This window comes from Dendrobates tinctorius, unplaced genomic scaffold, assembly GCF_039654945.1.
Source record: "Dendrobates tinctorius isolate UK_male_01 unplaced genomic scaffold, ASM3965494v1 ptg000250l, whole genome shotgun sequence".
In the NCBI taxonomy this organism is placed as follows: Eukaryota; Metazoa; Chordata; class Amphibia; order Anura; family Dendrobatidae; genus Dendrobates; species Dendrobates tinctorius.
In genome coordinates, this window is record NW_027361917.1 from 59,865,810 (window position 1) to 59,880,181 (window position 14,372).

Here is a 14,372-nt window from a genome sequence, read left to right on the forward strand (position 1 = left end):
ACGTTTCGACCCTATGTCGGGTCTTTTTTACACCTCACTAGAAGAGACACATACAAAGATAGACATTAGGATACAGTATATACAGTGATAATCACAAAAATGTACAAACTCTGTAGAGGTTTAAACAGATATACATATTTACACAATTACATATTTACACTATATACAAAATCATCATATACAGGATCGTTGTGTGCAAAAAAGACTTGGCTTCCTCTTCCCCATCACTTCATAGCCACTAACCACTCGGTTTCTCAATTACGCTTCCAAATATTGGAACAAGTCGAAAAACCACGGCGGGGTGGTGACCACATTAAACATTAAAGAGAAAGGGAATCCTTTTGGATTTATACCTTACAGACCTTATCGCCCAAGGGTCTTAACAGGGAACTAGATATGGTTCTTAAATAAGTAATAGCACTGGTTTCCTGCTTGCCTGCTTGTTGTCTGATTCTTTTGCATACGTAAAATGTGAACTTTATATTCGCAGGTCTGTGTTTAGCATGCTGACCTTCGCTTCCTCTGTACACTAACTCTCCCTAATTTTTCAGGCGCCTTGACCCTTACATTTTACACCCATCAGGGTAAGTACTGATATTTTTCTAATCCTTTTTTTTCTGTTCATTTTTCATTTACTTCTTTCCATATTTTTTCCATTCTTTTCATCATCATTTCATTTTTTTCATCATTTTTGTTTCAGTTTTATTATTTTGGCTTTTTTTAATTTTTATTATTTTTAATTTTTATTTTCAATATTTATTTTCAATATTATACTTCATTTGTCTTTTTTTTCTTCCATTTGTCCTATTACCATTTCAATTTTTGGTTATTATTATTTATTTATTTTATAATTTTTTCTATTTCTTCATTATTTTTTATTTTTTCTTCATTTTTTTCTTTGTTCCTTTTCATTCTTTCAATTTCTTCAGCAATTTTTTATTTTTATTTATTTTATTTCCTTGTCAATCCCTTTGATCCATTTCATCTATTTTTTTACCTCATTCATTAATTCCTTCTTTTTTATGTTCTTCTCCCACTCCTCTATTACTTTTGCTCCATCTCCCTACCTCTTCTCCCTCCTTGTGTTGTGCCCTCCTTCACTCCTCTCTCCTCATCCACCTTTCTCCATGGCTCAGCCTGACACTCCTTCCTCTCTCTCTCTCCCCCCCCTTCCCCCAGTGCTACTATGCAGACGCCAGGCACACTTTTGTTTATGTCTTGTCTTCTCCTTGTAGTTTCTACCTTCAGCACACAGCGCAGGCGCCCCCACCAACAGCGCTACAAGCCTCGCTTCAGTACACATCACTGATGTTTCCCACACAGTAGCACCCCTCAGACACTCCCACTGACTTCCAGTCTCCAGGCTACTTTAACTCACTGACCACCAGTGCCTGCACACTACACCACAGAAGGTGCTAGCTGCCCCACGCTTCCAGGTATGTCCTGCAGCAGTGCTGCACTGTGAGCTACTTTAGGATGCTTTCATGCTGTTAACTCTTGCATTACCTGTCCCCTCAGCTCATCTTAGGACCTCTGCCTAGTCACTGCCAGACTGGACTTCTACAAATGGCACTTTAGGTATGCCTCCCTCTGTCTCCCCTACTCCCTTTCTTTTCCCTACTGCAGTGTCCTATACTGATACACATGCAGCGTATAAATGCATGTTGACATTGGCCATAAAACATAAAATCTGCAAAAGACAAAGTGAGCAAAAACCCTGCTGTAACTAAATAAGTAAAAGCAAAAGTGCATCTAAATAATACAGAGTTTTAGTAATACTGTTTTTGATCAAAAGTAGCATGAAAGCCATCCCACCACGACAAGGTAACTCTGTTCAGGATAGTCCTACACTGTCTAATATTAAAAACCTCTCCTGAGCTGGAAATTGTATATAAGGCTTCCCCAGACTGGTGTCTACTGTTTGGGACCCAGTCCTTTTGGTTGCCCTTGTTCACACATTGAGGTCAACTTTGACACAAAGCAACCGCCCCCTCCATATATTGGTAGGCTGCGAGCGGTTGTTTTATATCGGTATTCATGCACCTGTGTTGCCATCTTAACTATATGGGTCCACTGCACCCTGATAGTGCATTTGTCTGGAGGCCTATACGGGTAAACCTCTTTGCTCTTTTTGCTGTTTCACATTATTGGTGGACTTTCAAGTCCTCTTTTTGTGCTGTATTCAACTTTGACACAAAGCAAGGTTTTTAATATTAGACAGTGTAGGACTATCCCGAACAGAGTTACCTTGTCATGTTGGGATGGCTTTCATGCTACTTTTGATCAAAAACAGTATTACTAAAACTCTGTATTATTTAGATGCACTTTTGCTTTTACTTATTTAGTTACAGCAGTGTTTTTGCTCACTTTGTCTTTTGCAGATTTTATGTTTTATGGCCAATGTCAACATGCATTTATACGCTGCATGTGTATCATCTCAAACCAAGCTCAATTTTTGTGTTTTTTCTTTGTATTTTTTGCATTCTGTGCAAGCTGGGGTGTGGCCTCCCTCTCCTGAGCTGGAAATTGTATATAAGGCTTCCCCAGACTGGTGTCTACTGTTTGGGACCCAGTCCTTTTGTCTGCCCTTGTTCACACATTGAGGTCAACTTTGACAAAAAGCAAGGTTTTTAATATTAGACAGTGTAGGACTATCCCGAACAGAGTTACCTTGTCGTGGTGGGATGGCTTTCATGCTCCTTTTGATCAAAAACAGTATTACTAAAACTCTGTATTATTTAGATGCACTTTTGCTTTTACTTATTTAGTTACAGCAGGGTTTTTGCTCACTTTGTCTTTTGCAGATTTTAGTGTCCTATACTGGTCCAAACCTCTTGGGTTTTTTTTTTTCATCTTTTTCAGCCCCTCCTGCACATTCATACTGCCGTGATTGCTTCTTTTTCTCTTGTGCTTTAAGGTCAGTCTCCATGCTTGCAGTGCCTGATTATGTTGCATTTATGTGATTTGCTCCATTATGCCGGCCTCGCTGTAACCCAGCTCCACAGCTGCTTCAATCAATATTTACTGGATCTTACTCCAACATCCTATTGATTTGTACAATTTTGTTCTATAATGATTTTGCACACAACGATCCTGTACATGATGATTTTGTATATAGTGTAATTGTGTAAATATGTATATCTGTTTAAACCTCTACAGAGTTTGTACATTTTTGTGATTATCACTGTATATATCCTAATGTCTATCTTTGTATGTGTCTCTTCTAGTGAGGTTTGAAAAAGACCCGACATAGGGTCAAAACGTTACCTCAACGCACTATTCCCCTGTGGTGTCTTCAATAAAAAAATTTTTTTGCATTGAAAATCAAAATTTCCCAGAGTGCAGCTGTTTTCTCTTCACTGGACATATGTAAATATTAACAGCCAGGAGACAATCAGAGGAAAGGGGATCAAGTAAGACATCAAATCTCACCCCCTTACACCAGATTCAGGCAACACACATGAAGGACACCCAATTTACAGTCCAAACATTTCCAAAAATTAGGGACAGACAACAAGACAAGTGGCATCAATTTACCCACAGTAGAAATTTAACAATGGCACAGACATGGGGTATCAGGATCTGGGCCAGCATTTATAGTTTTTATGGAAGTTTAAATTAAGAGGAGCTCTGATACCTCATGCAACAGCTCAAACTGCTTTTATGCTCAGCCACAGGTGGAACAAATATCAGCTTTGTAGACTACTATTGTTACAAACATTTTAGGATAGTAAAACAGGTATCTAATTGAGAGTAGGAGACCCAACTTGAAGTGCAATCATTTCCAAAAATGATTGCCACACACCACTAAAGTGTCATCAATTTCCCCAGAGTAGAAATAGTACAATTGTTACATTTTTTGACAACTTCTGTTACTATATGGGCTACTCGACTCCCTTTTTGCAGTATTATTATTAGTTTTGTTTATTGTTATAACACCATTTGTTCCATGGCGCTTTACATGTAAAAAAAAAGGGTATATAAAATAAACAAAAATAATAATAATAATAATAATAAAAAATACAAGTCACCGACTGGTTCAGGAGGAGCGAGGACCCTGCCCATGAACGCTCATGGTCTAGAAGGGATGGTTCAGGATACAATAGGTGAGGTACATCTGCTTCTGCAGCGGTATGGTGGAGCTATGGTTAGTGTACGTTGTAGGCTTGTTGGAAGAGTTGGTTCTTGAGGTTCCTTTTGAAGGTTCCCATAGTAGGTGAGAGTATGATATGTTGGAGTAGACAGTTCCAGAGTAGAGGGGTTCTATGAGAGAAATCTAGTATGCGACTGTGGGAAGAGGAGATAAGAGTGGAGTAGAGAAGGCGATCATGTGAGGATTGGAGGTTGCATGCAGGTAAGTAACGGGAGACTAGGTCACAGATGTATGGTGGAGACAGGTTGTGGATGGCTTTGTATGCCATAGTTAAGGTTTTGAAGTGGAATCTCTGGGTAATGGGGGGCCAGTGAAGGGATTGACAGAGAGGAGAGATCATTGAATAGTGGGGGGATAAATGGATTGGTCAGTCACCAGAGTTTAGGATTGATTGGAGGGGTGAGAAGCTATGATAAGGGAGGGCACAAAGCAGGAGCTTACAGAAGTCAAGGCGGAAGATGAAGAGTGCATGGACTAGGGCTTTTGTACATTCTTTATTAAGGAATCCATGGATCTGGGAAATTATTTTGAGTTCTAGTCGTCAGGAAGAGAAAATTGCATGGATATGTGGTTTGAAGTACAGATCAGAGTCCAGGGTTACCCCGAGGCAGAGAGCTTGCGGAATGCCCTTATCTACACCTTGTAGATGAGGGCCAGAAAAAGCATGTGCTACAATTAGTGTTGAGTGATACCTTCCGATATCGGGAAATATCGGATCGGATTGGATCGCACCGATACCCCAAAAATATCGGATATCGCCGATTCCAATACCGGAAAACCAATGCAAGTCAATGGGACACAAATATCGGAATGAAAATAAACCCTTAATTTCCTTGTAGGTTAATTCTACATGAAGGAAAACAACTAAAAATAATGTAGAATGTATTGGGGGAGGTGGAGAAGACATTAAAGGCATAGAGGTTTAGCCCAATCAAATGGAATAGCAGGAATTAATTTTTTTTTAAGACGTTTGGAGTTACAAAGATATTGACTATGTTAAAGGGGTTGTGTAGCAATAGAGGGAGACGTTCAGAAAAGGCACATGTTGGCGGAGTGTTGGAACGGAGTGCTTCATCTAGCTTGGAGGTTGACTGAGCCCCTGACCCGGAGGACACAGCACGGATGCGGGCACCTGTATGCACAACAGACTGTGAGTAAAGCTTTGGGACTACGTGCCCTGGTGTCCTCCAGTTATTCCTGCGCCAACACACTCAGCACTGCTACATCTCTGTGCCTGGCACTGCACCATCTACATCTCTTCACTACCTCTCCATCTACACTGCCCTGGGATTACAGCCCTACCTGTGGAGGGCCACAACATCAAAGCTGCACCACACCATCTGTCCCAGAGGATCTGTCTGCAGCGTCAGCTTAAAATCTTCATTGCCGAACACCACAGGTGGCGTCACGAATCATTCACTCATAAACTTTAATCATCATCCACACGTTCAACATTTCCCTTTTACAATGGATGCCCTGGGTCACGGATCGGGTCACAGCTACCGTGACATCTCCCATTGAAACCAACGGGCCCAGTACCGAGTACCCCACCAGCCCTGGCGGGTGATCCAACTTGGCGGAAATACATAACAGAACAGGTTGTTCGGGCTTTTCACATAATCTCAGTGCATATCTAGGCTGCAAAATGCTGACAATAAATAATTTACCTTCTGTGGCTAGTCTGCACGGTTTCCAAGATATCATCTCTTGCTTCTAAGATAAACGTCCAGGGGGGTGTTCTGGCATTGAAATGAGAACTGGTCGTTTCCTCCTCCCTCACTAGTTTCACTTTCCATAGATCACTGTTCAGCGTGTGTCTGGGGGAGGAGCAGCTGGGTGGTCTGCTTGCAAACAAATCACAGCCATGCCATTAGTTAACATGCCTAACATGCATAACAGGATGTGCCCACACTTCTTAGGATTCCTCATTGGCTGAATAAAATCAAACTGGCTCATTGCATTATGGGAACTTCCAATTCCGGTATTCGATATTCTAAAAGTATTGGAACTCAGTATCGGAACTCCGATACCGCGAATATCGGCCGATAGTGCAGTATCAAATGCTCAACACTAGCTAATACTATTCTGGCTGGGGCTGCAGGGCACAAGCCAGCAGAAAGGCTCCTCTATATGGATGAAACCACACAAATAGGAGAAATCTGGAGAAATGAGCAGCACTAATGCAAAAAAAGACAATGTATGAGGCAGTGACGCACGCAGAGCGGACTACAGCCGGAGGTGGCTGTAGAACACACTACAGCGTGAGCTGCACTCACACACAGAGACCTCGCAGACAGCCATGAACAGCGCTGCAAGGCTACAGAAAAGCTCCTCTATCTACTCTTATATAGTGTTTTCAAGCAATCTAGCTGGATACAGATGGAACCACACTGTTAGGAGAAATCTGGAAAAATGAGCAGCACTAATGCAAAAAAGGACAATGTATGAGGCAGTGATGCACGCTGAGCGGACTACAACCGGAGGTGGCTGCAGAACACACTACAGCGTGAGCTGCACTCACACACAGAGACCTCGCAGACAGCCGTGAACAGTGCTGCAAGGCAAAAGAAAGCTTCTCACACAGCGGTTGCTAAAGTAGCCTGGGTAAAGCACAATAAAGCAAATCGCTAGCTCAAACTGTCCCTCAGAGTCAGAACAGCAGCGTCCTGTCCCTAAGTAAATTCACAGCAGAGTGAACCCAAAATAGCGGCGGCTTTTATAGTGCATCATGACATAATTTCAGCAGCCAATCACAGCCATGCCATTACTTAACATGCCTAACATGCATAACAGGATGTGCCCACACTTCTTAGGATTCCTCATTGGCTGAATAAAATCAAACTGGCTCATTGCATTATGGGAACTTCCGATTCCGGTATTCGATATTCTAAAAGTATCGGAACTCAGTATTGGAACTCTGATACCACGAATATCGGCCGATACCCGATATTGCAGTATCGGAATGCTCAACATTAGCTACAGTGGATGGCAAGCGCTGCATCAAGTGGCCTCTCCTCCTCTTCCTCCACCTTAATATGGTACACAGTACAGTCCTCAGAGGTGGCACTCCAATTACCTTTGTATGCCCCTGCGTCACAACTCTCCAACTGCCCAAATGACTGTGGAGAACCACAGAAGTGCAAGTCTGTAGAGCTGTTCACACAGTCTATTCCAAGGGCATCAGAGGTCTGTTCCAAAGAGTCACAAACTCAATAGAATGAAAGCATCTGCACAAAACTCAAAAATGTTTTCAGTTGGATTTAGGGCCAGACGGAGTAGGGTATGAGCAGAATCCAGACCAACATCAGACATTACCCCAGGGAATGGAGGTGATCCTGATGAGAGTCATATACCTGATGCACACGCGGACTGTACTGTGCTATCAGGGCAGGAAGAGGAGGAGGGTGACTCTCAAGGTGAGAAGTGGGAGAACAGAGAGGATGGAGATGAGGTTGTAGATCCCACTTGTTGTGAACCAAGAGTAGCTCAGCACAGGAGAGGGAGGAAGATGAGGAAGTTAAGTTGCAGCATGCTGCACAGACATGAGTGATGCAACCATGACAAGCACTGCATCCTCAGCCACAATTGTTGCTGTGGTCAGCAGTGGTCGCAAGTATGCAGTTTAAATGGGTGGCAAGGGTTTCCTAGACTGGGCCTTTTTTGAGACTGAAAAGGATGACCCAACTTACCTTATCTGCCAACTTTGTAAAAAAAAACAGTCAGTAGAGGCAAAAAACGCAATAATTTGACTACTACATGCATCAACATGTGTTAGTTTGGGAATCTCACTGTGCTATAATGCAGGCTTCGCCAACCCCTGGTCACTCCATCTACCGCATCTGCCTCTTTCATCTCTGTGGCAAGTGTTCTCACACAGATCAAAAAATGGAGGAGGATGAGGAGGTATAGATTATGGGAGTGCAATAGTCAGGAGATGAAGAGGATAATGATTCCCTCTCTGTTGTACATGGTTGGCAGTAGAGGATGTAGGAAGCAAGCTTGAATGCTACCTCTTCACTAACACACTATGGACTTGGTGATCATGGAAGCATCCCACACATGAGCGCCTTCTTTCCGCACTATCTGCAACATGATGCCCATATTGTTAAGATTAGAAATAGTGCCGACTACTGGGTTTACACTCTGTTAGATCCACCGTACAAGAGTAAATTTTGCCAGATGCTTCCCCCTCTGGAAAGGGACAAGTGCATGCTGGAGTTTCGAAACATGCTTGTACATAAACTTAAGAGTGGTCTTCCTCAAGACAACAGTCAGGCAAACAGCATGCATATCAGTTAAAGGTTTCCAACCCTGGGAACATCGAGTCATCAATGCAAAAACATTGGCAGCAGCATTGCATGTGGCATAAGAGTCGTTTCACACATTTTTTAGATAATAACATGCAACAGCAGAACAGAGTAAAAGTCTGACATGTTGTGAATGACTGGAGAGGATGGTGCAGGAGTAACTGGAGCTCAATATCAATTTGGAATTTGGGAATTTGGACTCTTTTGTATTTTAGTCTTCAAAAATTGAAAAGTGGCCTGAGCTCGCCTGTCACTCCTTGGCGGTTTTGATATGCCTGTCAACCAACATTCTCTCAGAATGTTTCTTCAGTGCTGCTGATGGTGTCCTGAGGGATAAGCACCTCTGGCTGTCTCCTGAAAGTGCAGATTGCCTAACTTTCATAAAGATTAACAAGTCATGATTTTTACAAGCCAGTCGCAGACTGGGCGATGGTGACATTTTTAGTGTGCTGAATTGATCTCGGGTTATTGCAGTCTGTGACTACTTTGTCTTGACGCCTTGTGCCTAATGTTGCTTCTTCTGCTGATGTTACTAACAATTTTTAGAAATGTGGAGACTCCAAGTTGTGTCTCCTTCTGGTTGTTTGACTGTACTGAAAGGGGTGTCAAAGCACCATTAATCTGTTTCTACTCTGGAGAAATTGATGACACTTTAGTGGTGTCTGCCCCTAATTTTTGGAAAGGTTTGGACTCAAAGTTGGGTCTCCATGTTTGTTGCCTGAATTTGGCAGGGCTGTCAGAGCACCAAGCCTATACCTGTGACTCATCCACCTGTTACTTCTCAGTGTTTAAGCTAGAAATACTGGACCAAACTCTGTCCAAACCCTGTCCCAGACCCTGTCCCATGCATTCATGCTGCACAATTATATAATCTGTACAGTGGGTCAGTTGGAGAGTTGTGTCGCGGGGAGAAACAAGGGTAACTCTGGTGCCACCTTTGAGAACTGTACTGTGTGATGTTAAGGTGGAGGAAGACAAGAAGAGGCTACTTGATGCAGCGCTTGCTATCCACTGGAGCACAAGCTCTTTCTGGCTCTCATCTTCAAACCGTACTGTCAAAGAAAGGGAGTCGATTAGTCCGTACAGTAATATAAGTTGTCATTTGTCTTTGGATAGGACGAGCCAGGGTTTGTTTAGTAGAGCTTTCAAGAACTATACCATCTATTCCATGTACACCTTGAACACGAAGTCTATTCCCCCTTCCCTTGATTTTTTTCCACTCAGGTTGGATGTACCCTTCCCCCTTTTAGCCAGCTGTTTGACAACCCTAGTCCCAGACCTGTCAGTCACCTGTCACTAAATTAACCCCTTTACCCCCAAGGGTGGTTTGCACGTTCATGACCGGGCCAATTTTTACAATTCTGCCACTGTCCCTTTATGAGGTAATAATTCTGATACCCTTCCATGTATCACGGTGATTCTGACAATGTTTTCCTGTGACATATTGTACTTCATGTTAGTGGTAAAATTTCATTGATATAACTTGCGTTTATTTGTGAAAAAACAGAAATTTGGTGAAAATTTTGAACATTTCGCAATTTTCCAACTTTGAATTTTTATGCCCTTAAATCACATGATATGGCACACAAAAAACTTAATAAATAACTGTCACGGCCCCTGTCGCGCACCCTGCCATGGCCCCCGTCGCGCACCCTGCCACGGCCCCCGTCACGCGCCCTGATACTCACCTTCCAGCGCCGCAGTCTCTCTCCTTCCTCCGTCGGCTGCAGCTTCCTCCTCTGACCGGCCCGCGGCCTGTGACGTCACTGCGAGCCCAGCGCATGCGCCATAGGCCGCGGCCGGCTCTCCCTGCCTGTTCTTATGCTCCGGCGGTGCCCTGACCCGGTAGCACCGCCGGACCAATGTGGGCAGGTCATCGGCTATTTCAGGCCACCCTCCCATAATGGAGGCGCCAGATCGTTGATGTGCTATCCACACACTAGGCTCCCGTGCCCTTGCCTGTGCACGGCTCCAGTCCTCATACGTCCCTGTGCTTCCTTGCAGTTCTACTCCGGTCCTGTGTGTGTTCCTGCTCTGCCCTTCCTGCTCGTGTCTTGCCTGATTCCTGCAGTCCTACTCCGGTCCTGCCTACCCGTGCCTGTTCCTGCAGTCCTACTCTGGTCCTGCCTACCTGTGCCTGTTCCTGCATCCCTACTCCGGTCCTGCCTATTCGTGCCTGTTCCTGCCGTCCTACTCCAGTCCTGCCTACCCGTGCCTGATTCCTGCAGTCCTACTCCGGTCCTGTCTACCTGTGTCTTCGTCTCCTCCTGTCCTACGCCTTCCCTGTGCTCGTGGGACCAGGTCCTCTGTCTCGTTCCAGTCCATTCTGAGCCGCCCCTCTTGGTACATGCTGCCGTGGCATTCGAACCCCTGGGCCTGCTCCTAACGTTCCCTGTATAGGGGTCGGTCCCACCAGGTTGCTCATCCGGGGCCCCTCGGTGCCACGATCCAGAGGGTCCACTCCTGGAAGCCCGCCTTGCCTAGCGAAACGCTAACAATAACATTTCCCATATGTTTACTTTACATCAGCACAACTTTGGAACCAAAATTTTTTTTTTGTTAGGAAGTTATAAGGGTTAAAAGCTGACCAGCGATTTCTCATTTTTGGAACACCATTTTATTTTAACGGACCACATCACATTTGAAGTCACTTTGAGGGGTCTATATGATAGAAAATGCCCAAAAGTGATACCATTCTAAAAACTGCATCCCTCAAGGTGCTCAAAACCACATTCAAGAAGTTTATTAACCCTTCAAGTGTTAATTTTTTGAATGTTTAAAAAAAAAGAACATTTAACTTTTTTTTCACAAAAAAATTACTTCAGGTCCAAATTTTTTATTTTACCAAGGAGAAACAGGAGAAATTGGATGCAAAAGCTATTGTGCAATTTGTCCTGAGTATGCTGATACCTGATATATGGGGGGGAACCACTGTTTCCGTGCATGACAGAGCTCAGAAGGGAAGGACCACCATTTGACATTTTCAATGCAAAATTGGCTGGAATTCAGATCGTACGCCATGTCACATTTGGAGAGTCCCTGATGTGCCTAAACAGTGGAAACCCCCACAAATGACACCATTTTGGAAACTAGACCCCCCCAAGGAACTTATCTAAATATGTGGTGAGATCTTTCAACCCCCAAGGGCTTCACAGAAGTTTATAACATACAGCCATACAATTAAAAAATCATATTTTTTCCACAAAAATGATTTTTTTCACCCTCAATTTTTATTTTTCCAAGGGTAACATGACCCCAAAAGTTATTGTACAATTTGTCCTGAGTATGCTGATACCCCATATGTGGGGGTAAACCACTATTTGGGCGCATGGCAGGGATCGGAAGGGAAGCAGCGCCATTTGACTTTTATGGCTGGAATTGAGATTGGACGCCATGTCGCGTTTGGAAAGCCCCTGATGTGCCAAAGCAGTGGAAACCCCCCACAAATGACACCATTTTGGAAATTAAACCCCCCAAGAAACTTATATAGATGTGTGGTGAGAACTTTGAACCCCCAAGGGCTTCACAGAAGTTTATAACGCCCGGAGTGAAAATAAAAAAATCATATTTTTTCCACAAACATATTCTTTAGTCCCCAATTTTTTTATTTTCCCAAAGGTAACAGGAGAAAATGGACCCCAAATGTTGTTGTCCACTTTGTCCTGAGTACACTGATACCCCATATGTGGGAGAAAACTACTGTATGGGCACACGTCATGGCTCGGAAGGGAAGTAGTGAATTTTGGAATGCAGATTTTGATGGAATGGTCTGCGGGTGTTAGGGACGGCGGAACGCACTAAATATAAAATAACGTAAAGTGCGTTGGCCGCCTGGGGCCCACCATGCAGAAGGTGTTAACACTGCTGCTAGATAACGGCGGACATACAATATGGCGGTATGACGCATGCGGGTTGAACGTCACATGAGTGCGCTGAGCGATCTCTGTTAAGTCACAGAGACACCTATGTGTTAAACCCAAAAGGCTGAGCCTGTTAGCGCAACAGGTCTCAGAGAAGTGCATGCATGGTATCAGGTCACAGGAGCTGAACCCTAGGCAGAGGGTCAGCGTCCGTCTAGACCTACCATGCGTGCGGCGTCACTACTGCGGACGCCAAGGGAAGCTGCAGACTGCAGCGCGGCAACAGACACTGTCGCTTATCGACAATGCCCGCTAGCAGATGCACTGTCGGACGCTAGCACTGTTTATGATGCTGCTGTGGCTTGTGGCTTGCCACTGGCTGGTGCTGACTCTAATCCTAAGTCCCTGAACACACTCGTAATATCAGAGGGAGGGGATCTTAATGAGTCATTTGCAGGTACATGCATCCATCATCATTCACATAGTAGGCAACTAGAGACTATACTAGTGCATGGCCGAGCGGCCATGCGAACCTTTTATAGCCGGGACCTTCCAGAAGCTTCCAGATCCCTGAGATGGACCAATTAGATCACGAGAAGGACCTGGGCATGTGACTTCCGAACTCCAATGGGAGATCATCTCGCGAGCATGCCCAGTAGAGCAACTGGAGGACTTAGCCTCTGGAACTGCTCATTGCTGAGCAGCCTGCGCTGCTATTGCTGGCCCAGAGGTGGCAGCAACAGCAAGACCCACAGAGCTGGTCTGAGCAGAGCGTCTGAGACACCAGGATTGCTGTGCAGGCTCCTGAGAGCTCGGTGGAGAATGGGAGACCGCTGAATGCAAGCCTCTGGATTCCTGCTGTGCAGCTGCAGGAACCCGACACCTAACAGCGGGTGTCATGTTGCGTTTGGGAGCCTCTGATGTGGCTAAACTGTTGAAACCCCCCTCAAGCGACCCCATTTTGGAAACTAGACCCCCACAAGGAACTTATCTAGATGTGTGTTGAGCACTTTGAACCCCTCAGTGCTTCACAGAAGTTTATAACGCCCTGGCGTGAAAATAAAAAAATCAAATTTTTTCCACAAACATGTTCTTTTAGTCCCCAATTTTTTTATTTTCCCAAGGTTAACAGGAGAAATTGGACCCCAAAAGTTGTTGTCCAATTTGTCCTGAGTACACTGATAGCTTATATGGAGAAGAAAACTACTGTATGGGCACATGTCGGGGCTCGGAAGGGAAGTAGTGATGTTTTGGAATGCAGATTTTAATGGAATGGTCTGAGGGTGTCATGTCACGTTTGGAGGGCCTCTGATGTGCCCAAACTGTTGAAACCCCCCACAAGTGACCCCATTTTGGAAACTAGACCCCCCAAGGAACTTATTTAGATGTACAGTGAGCACTTTGAACCCCCCAGTGCTTCACAGAAGTTTATAACGCCCGGGCGTGAAAAGAACAAATTCATATTTTTTCCACAAACATGATCTTTTAGTCCCCAATTTTTTATTTTCCTAATGGTAACAGGGGAAATTGGACCCCAAAAGTTGTTTTACAATTTGTCCTGAGTAGGCTGATACCCCATATGTGGGGGTAAAACACTGTTTGGGTGCATTGCAGAGCTTGGAAGGGAAGGAGCACCATTTGACTTTTTCAACACAGAATTGGCTGGAATTGAGATCAGACGCCATGTTCCGTTTGGAGAGCACTTGATGTGCCTAAACAGTGGAAACCCCCCAATTCTAACTCCAACCCTAACCCCAACACACCCCTAACACTAATCTCAGCCCTAACCCTAGCCCTAGCCCTAACCTAACCCTAGCCCTAACCCTAGCCCTAGCCTTAACCCTAACCTTAATGGGAAAATGGAAATAAATACATTTTTTTTAATTTTATTATTTTTCCCTAACTAAGGGGGTGATAAAGGGGGGTTTGATTTAATATTTCAGGTGGGTTTTTATGTTTGGCAGCTGTCACACGCTAAAATACGCTTTTTATTGTAAAAATAGTTTTTGCATCATCACATTTTGAGAGCTATCATTTTTTTTTGACCCACCG

At 44.2% G+C, this 14,372-nt stretch overlaps 1 long non-coding RNA gene across 1 annotated transcript; it reads left to right on the forward strand.

Moving 5' to 3' along the window:
- The first annotated feature begins 1,186 nt into the window (after positions 1-1,186).
- LOC141063383 (uncharacterized) lies at positions 1,187-3,319 on the forward strand. Its single transcript, XR_012224870.1, has 3 exons — positions 1,187-1,436; positions 1,519-1,578; positions 2,863-3,319. It is a non-coding gene; the product is annotated as an uncharacterized lncRNA (long non-coding RNA).
- Positions 3,320-14,372: the final 11,053 nt, after the last annotated feature.